This window comes from Octopus bimaculoides, chromosome 14, assembly GCF_001194135.2.
Source record: "Octopus bimaculoides isolate UCB-OBI-ISO-001 chromosome 14, ASM119413v2, whole genome shotgun sequence".
NCBI classification, from domain to species: Eukaryota; Metazoa; Mollusca; class Cephalopoda; order Octopoda; family Octopodidae; genus Octopus; species Octopus bimaculoides.
In genome coordinates, this window is record NC_068994.1 from 51,623,354 (window position 1) to 51,630,853 (window position 7,500).

General features: G+C 38.3%; 1 protein-coding gene across 2 annotated transcripts in view; it reads right to left on the reverse strand.

The window, feature by feature from the left end:
• Window positions 1-5,231, reverse strand: part of LOC106874412 (alpha-1,3-mannosyl-glycoprotein 2-beta-N-acetylglucosaminyltransferase) — a 151,214-nt gene extending 145,983 nt beyond the window's left edge. The window contains exon 1 of one of the 2 annotated variants that reach the window (XM_052972864.1): window positions 4,868-5,231. The gene's annotated coding sequence lies outside the window, so the exon portion shown is untranslated. The remainder of the gene's footprint in view (window positions 1-4,867) is intronic. The other variant, XM_052972863.1, reaches the window with a different exon arrangement.
• Between the last annotated feature and the right edge of the window lie 2,269 nt (window positions 5,232-7,500).

Genomic DNA, 7,500 nt, shown 5'->3' on the forward strand with positions numbered 1-7,500 from the left:
AAATACCCAAAATTTCAAGGAGTTCCTGCCTTAAAAACAGGAACTACACCACAGTTATTTTGTGTTCTTTGCTACATTGGTTTCTATTAACCCATTTATTCTATCCGAAGAAATTTTATTCATTAAGATAGAAGAAATACATGTAATTATATATATACATATATATATATGCATATGTGGGCACAAGACGTCACGAAACGTGTACAACAAAAAATACGAACTAGGAGCACCGTCTTAAAGGGCTTTTAGTCGAAAAAAATCAACCGCAGGACTTATTTTTATGCTACCTTTTGCCGAACGGCTAAGTAACAGAGACGCAAACCCGCCAACATCAGTTGTCTACCAAAACCACTCGTAAGGCATTAGCCGGCCCGAGGCTACAATAAAAAACACTCGCCCAACTGGGACTGAACCCGAGACCATGTGGTTGGGAAGCAAGCTTCTTACTACACACCCACGAATCACTGTGTATAAGACCAAACTGGAAGAATACTCAATACTTCTCAGGAGACTGTATTTACTATATTTGTTTTACAAAGAAGGCTGACAGTTACTTCGAGGTTTCGACTAAGTAGCCTTTGCAGTCCGACGAATGCTGGCGCTGAAGTTATCCAATAAAACAAGACAATTTCGTAAGAGATCTTTGTTGCAGGACCATGTTTTGAGGTATAATTACGCAGCCAAATATCCCACAAAACGCAACGTACCACCCTAAAATAAGGACATTGTATTAGGTAGGGACAGAGATGCCCCAGCCACTGGAAAATAGACGGGATAGTTGTTATTGAAAGCCGTTGATAACAAATGTCTACTTGACATGCGGGTTAAGCAACATAACTCACACACACACACGTGTGTATATGTATACACACATACATAGACATGCACGTGTATATATACACGTATACACACACACGTGTGTATATGTATACACACATACACACGTGAGTATATGCATACAGAGAGTGTGATAGACAGACAGCCATGAGCGGTTAATAAAACTCGGTTACAGACAGAGATCGCCGGAAGCTAATCTCCTCTACATTTCGACGTATAAAAAGAAAATTCATAACTAAAAATAAACGAGGGTGTTATGTGAGACATAGGGGCCAGAGGAAAGTCGATTAATTAAACTGACGCAAAGAATTAACGTGTGTTTATTTCACCGAGCCCAGCAAGAAGAATGAACGGTGAGGTCTATATACGGGCGGGATTTGAACACGGAACGAGAGGGAGCATAGTTTTAATACGGGTTATTTAGTTCGATGTGTTACCGATTCTACCAATTATCCTTAGAATAATAATTTCTGTCCAACCAACGAGAGAGAGAGAGAAAGAAAGAAAGAGAGGTGTTACGCAGTCGCTCGACTTATTAGAAATATCAACCAAATCTCCCTCAAATGATGCTTGGCAGTCTTTAATATAATAATGAGGAGTAGATCGAACGGCGAACATCTTTGAGTGCAAATTTGTGGGATCAGGGATCAACTAATTTCTGTATTCAATAATAACGATTTCAGCATTAAGAATAAATCAATTTTACCACAGACAGAAAGCCAAATATTTGGGAGAACGGTGTAACCGATTTAACTGACCCCAGTTCAAAAACGTCTGTTATCTATCTGTCTGTATGGTATGTATGTACTTATTTGTGTGTGTGTGTGTGTGTGTGTGCGTACGCACGTGTGTGTGACGATGTTAATCCTAAATCAATTTCAACATTTTGTTTGTAAAAATAAATTTGATATTTTACTTGAACGCATGCATTGAGTGCTCGTTCAGTTAATGTTCGACTGTTCATGTGTATGATTAAACACTAAACACACATTAATGATCATACATACATTATATACATACATACATATACCGTCTAAGGAAACTGGTGAAAGAAACACGCACACATGTTTCTGTGTATATACTGTATCTATTTCAAAGGGACAATGACGGAATTCCCTCACATTGGCGCAAGGACACACATATATTGAAAAGGGGTACATACAGTCAATTAACTAAATTGCTCCTATAATGGTACAGCGACCCGGCACAAATAATGATAGACTGTCAAAAATTTAAACACCCAGAACAAATTAAATTATGCCTATTTCAAACTTTGGTACGTACAAGATCATAAATTAAAGGTAGCAGAGGCAGAAGAATCCGTTAAATCGAATCCTTAGTATTTAGTTGATATTCATTCTATCGGCTCCCGGGGGAACACGAAACGCGAACTCGATCGAGCTGGTCGAGAAAAGAACACGAATATAAGAGCGGGATGGCGGATTGACGCTCTACTGGTTCTGCCATGAAATATAATAACAATTATGATGATAATTGTTTTCGATTAACCACAAAGCTCATAGATTTGCTGGAACAAGGGTAGGGTACGCAGTCGATTGAATCAACCCTTTATATGATTTGGTACTCGTTCTAAACACCTGTGGCAAGGTGAAATGGTAAAGTCGCGACCCTGAAAGGAGCTAAACTATAGTCGTCGTAGTAAGATAAAACTGCAAGTCAGTTAATCTGGTGCTTTACCTAATAATAATAATCCTTATTATAAGTATAAGGCCAGCAATTTTCGGGGGACAGGGTAAGTCAATTACATCAACCCCAGTGCTCAACTGGTACTTATTTTAACCGACCCCGAAAGGATGAAAGGCAAATTCTACATTAGCACCATTAAATAATAACAATAATGTTAGTTTTTTTTTTCTTACTCAGAAACACAGCTTTGGGTCTTAAATAGAAAGATTGTAGGAGTGGAAATTAATTGAAATCCAAAACATTTTCCCTAAACAGTACAATTTAGAATACAGGATATGCACGGCATTACACAAAAGGTAAAGAACATCTATTTATAAAATAAGTAGAAATAAGAATTCGTGACGCTCATGCCTGCTTTTCTCAAGGACATTAATCTAAAATTAACTGTCTTTATATCGGATTCGAAACTGCAAAAGATTATTTTAATAAACCATCTTTTTGATTTATAAAAATTTCTTAATTAGAAACAGAGTTATATACATACATACATAATATCGACCAAAGGACTGCTCCAAGCCCGCGAATATTACTGGTGTATTTTATGTAACTGATCGAGGAGGGAATGGAATGAAAAGCTAGAGACTGCAGACTGTCAATAATAGCAACAACTTCTGTATAAATGCTACACATTTGTAGAGAACGGATTTCAGTCAATTAGGTTAATCTCTAGGGATAAAAACCAGCTCCGACGGGATTTGAACGCAGGACAGCAAGGGAAGTAACTATATACTGCAAGACAAATTTTGTGCGTTTGTCCAATGCTCCACCGATTCTGCCATCCTACCTCCCCCCCCCGTTCTAGACATGTATGTGTACACACACACACATACACACGTGTGTGTGTGTGTATTGATAGTTAGTGTGTGTACACACATACAATTTTCATAAAGGATGAATAGTGTGGTTATTGCTTAATCCTAGCATAGCCTTACGACCAAAAGCGCTCTGATCATGACCATCTCGATTGTTGGGGCTCGTCTAGGACGTGTGTTATCTAATGTCTCACTTATCTCCCCACCACTACTTCCTTTTGGTAAACAACCGGATTCAGACTGGCTGCCTCTGGTTGGTTGTGCGATATAAAACTTCTCATTGTATAAATGTTTCACATCTATAACATAACCTTCTCTCATAATATTAAATAAAATATTTTTTTTAAAAAAAGTTATTCTACCAAATTTCCGGTTATATCTGAAATAAATAGAATCAACTAGACGATGTATATCATAAGAAATATATTTAAGAAAGGCTTAAGAAGATAGTGTGAGATTTAGAGAAAGATTTGGCTGTTGTTTCTAACATGCCGAACAACCATGTTCAGGTTCCCTCATTGGTTCATACAGAAAGGTAGGACTACTGGTAGAAGCCATACACCTCTGGACCGACTTCATTATATTCGGTGTCGACACACCATGCTCTGAGCTCACGACACACTACACACGCCCTCTCAATCACGCCTCCGTCGGCAGGGTATCGATGACAATAAATCATTGTAATATACTTGGGATAAGAGAATCAACTGGATTGATTGATTATACATAACTTATAAAGGAAAAATAGCTTTGTGCTAGAAAAAAAACAGCACACATCCAAAACACTATTGTGTCTGACATTAACGCAAACATTTCATGTTTAGCCTCAGGTAAGCCGTGATCAAGTACACCTTTGATCAAAGGTATTTCAAATGTGACCATCCCATTTTCGACTAAAACTACATTATGTCTCAAATGTGAAATTTTCTTCTTTTTAAAAACAGTAGCGATGAAATCTGAGAGAGATTTCGCTGTTATTTCTAACAAATCGAGCGATCGTGTTGAGACGACTCTCTGGTTTGTTGTTTTAGCCCCAAGTGCACGCCAACTGAGCAGATCTATCGTCAAAAGCGTTCCAGTTATGACCATCCCATCTTGTTTTCAAGCACAGGTCTGCTAGGTCTACTTTGTCCAATGTGGTTCTCTTTTTTGTTTTCTTTTAACACACGTTAAGGTGAAATTTGATGAAAATTTTGGTGGCTGCTATTTCTACACCTCGTTGACTCGTAAGCCTGTTACCGACAGGTTTATACATATATACATATATATATGTGTATATATGTATATATATATATATATATATATATATATATATATATATATATATATATATATACATCCCCAACGTATACATACATATTCAGCAGTAAGATACGAAGAGAAAGCGCGAATGAAAGAGCGAGTGTTAAGAATTATGAATGTATATATATATATATACATACATGAAAGAGTACAAGAATGACAAGGAATATAAAAGAAAATAAGAAGAGTTGATATGTTCATGGACTTACCTATATCATGGCTAGATAGATGTATGGAGCAGAGCAGGCTGTCACAGTCAACCGGACCGCATAGTGTAACATAACCAGTTGAAACTATAATCGTGCAACAACAGAAAGAGATGAGGGGAGGGGCACGAAGGAGAAAGTAAACGGAAGGGTAGAGAAAAGAAATAACAAAGGGAATAACAACAACAAAATAGGACAGATCAAGGGTAGAAGTTTCCACCCGCAAATATATATATAGGTGATCTAGTGGTGGAGAGAAGTAAAAAATAAATATATATATGTATCACTGTTAGGTGAAGTGAGTGGCCGACACTTGTGTAATGCCACTTCATCAGACGACTGAATGTGTTCACCATCAACTGAAGAGTTCCACCAATCGATCGTGTAGTTCTTCCTTCCCCTTTTTCTCTTTCGTTTTCTTATTTACACACACACTCTCTCTCTCTCTTTCTCTCTCTTTCTCTCTTTCAATTTCTTTCTCTTTAGTCTATACCTCAGTGCTTGTTTATCTCTTTCTTTCTCTTTCTCTTTCGGTCTCTCTTTTTCTCTCCCGTTCTCTGTTTTTATCTTTCCATTTCTGTCTGTTGTTCGCTTTTCTCTCTCGTTCTCTCTCTCTCTCCCTTTCTTGTAGTCGCGACTGTTTTCTCTCTCTCTCTCTCTCTCTCTCACACACACACACACACACACGCTCTCTCTCTCTCACACACACACACGCACACACACACTCTCTCTCTCTCTCTCTCTCTCTCTCTCTCACACACACACACACACACACGCTCTCTCTCTCTCACACACACACACGCACACACACACTCTCTCTCTCTCTCTCTTGCTCACTCTATCTCCGTTGTTTTCTCTCTCCCTTTCTTTCTTGTATTTCTAACTCCTTTCTCTTTCTCTCTCCCTCTCGGTCTCTCTCTGTTCGTTCCCTCCTAACTCTCTTTTTCACCCCCTTTCTTTCTTATCTACTTCTTCCTCACCTTCACTTTCTCTTTCTTACTCTCTTATTCTCTCTCTCTCTCTCTCTCTCTCTCTCTCTCTCTTCCCTTATTCCCTCACTCTATTAGTTATTTCGCTCAATTACTATATCTTTCTCTCTCCAAGTATGACTCTATTTGACTCTTCAAATCTGCGACTTCTCAGTCTCTTTCGTCCCTACTTGCTCATAATCCTTGCTATCATTTAACTTTTATATTTCTTTTCCTCTATCTTCATATTTCTGTCTTTCTCTTTCTCCCCTAAGTATCTTTCTTTCTTCCCATCATATATATATATATATATGTACATAACATGTATTTTCATGCTTATTCTGTATCTCTTAATATCTACCTCTCTGCCTATCAATCTGTTTATCTCTGTCTCATTCTTTCATTACGTTTTATTTAAAGAAGAGTGCGTGTTATGGGTAAGTGTGTAAATTTAATTTACGTGCGTATATTTTATAAACATACATTAGCCTTTAGAAAGCCTAGAGAGAGAGAGAAAGACAGTGTGTGTTTACACAACGAAGCTAAATGTATGTTTATTACACATCCGCACGCAAAATTATTTACAAAGTTATCAAAAAACGCGTTGTCTCGGGACTTTTGTTAATTAATTCGCGAGGCTAACGAATAGACTGATAAGCAAATAAGCAAAAACAGTGTCTGTTGTTCGTGGCATTTTTTCCTAAACCATAGTAAGCTGTGCACCTCTCTCTCTTTCTCTTTCTCTTTCTCTCGCTCTCCGTGTCTCACACTTTTGAAGATTGGGTAATGTAAGCCGGGATTTCCTAACTTTTTTTAACTATTGCCCCGTTTCTTTTAGCACCACTATAAACGTTCCTTTGCTACAACTCAACTAAATTAAATACATCATAAAAATTACGCCATCAAAAGATCAATTGTACATACGCCATTTCATCAATATAATATGGAATGTCAAGACATTTCGACCACTAGTATGACTGGATGATTTTACCAGTATTTCGTCTGTCTTTACGTTCTGAGTTCAAATTCCGCTAAGATCGACTTTGCCTTTCATCCTTTCGAGGTCGATAAATTAAGAACCAGTTGCGTACTAGGGTCGGTCTAATCGACTAGCCCCTCCCTAAAAATTTCGGGCCTTGTGCCTAGAGTAGAAAAGAATATGACTGGAGGATTCGCACACACACTCACACACATTCCTGAAAGTTATGGCAATTAAAAAAAGATGTATCTATTGTCCCCAGTGTCCTCAGTGTCCATACAGAATTTTCCACCACCCACTTTGGGGGGGGGGGGTACTAATGAAAAAGGAAAAAGAAAAAAAATTGCTTCTGATGAGCTGGTAATGACCGGCGAAACTAGTTGAGTTCTTCATCGGTTCTACATTCTGCAGAGTCAGTCAGCCTTATGTTTTAACCATGGGGGTCTACTTGCATTGCGATGCTACATGTTCATTTATTAATACACACACACACACACACACACACACACACACTTACACACGTACGTACACGCGCGCGCGCGCACGCACATGTAAGAGGTTTTGGTATCCAGAAGACCCAAGATGGCAGGTAAGGCTATGTAGGAGCTGCGGAAGGATCGTAGTTAGGCTCCCGGTTCGAGTCGTGTGTGACGATGTATATGTCCTCATAAATGTCCAAGAAATTTCAC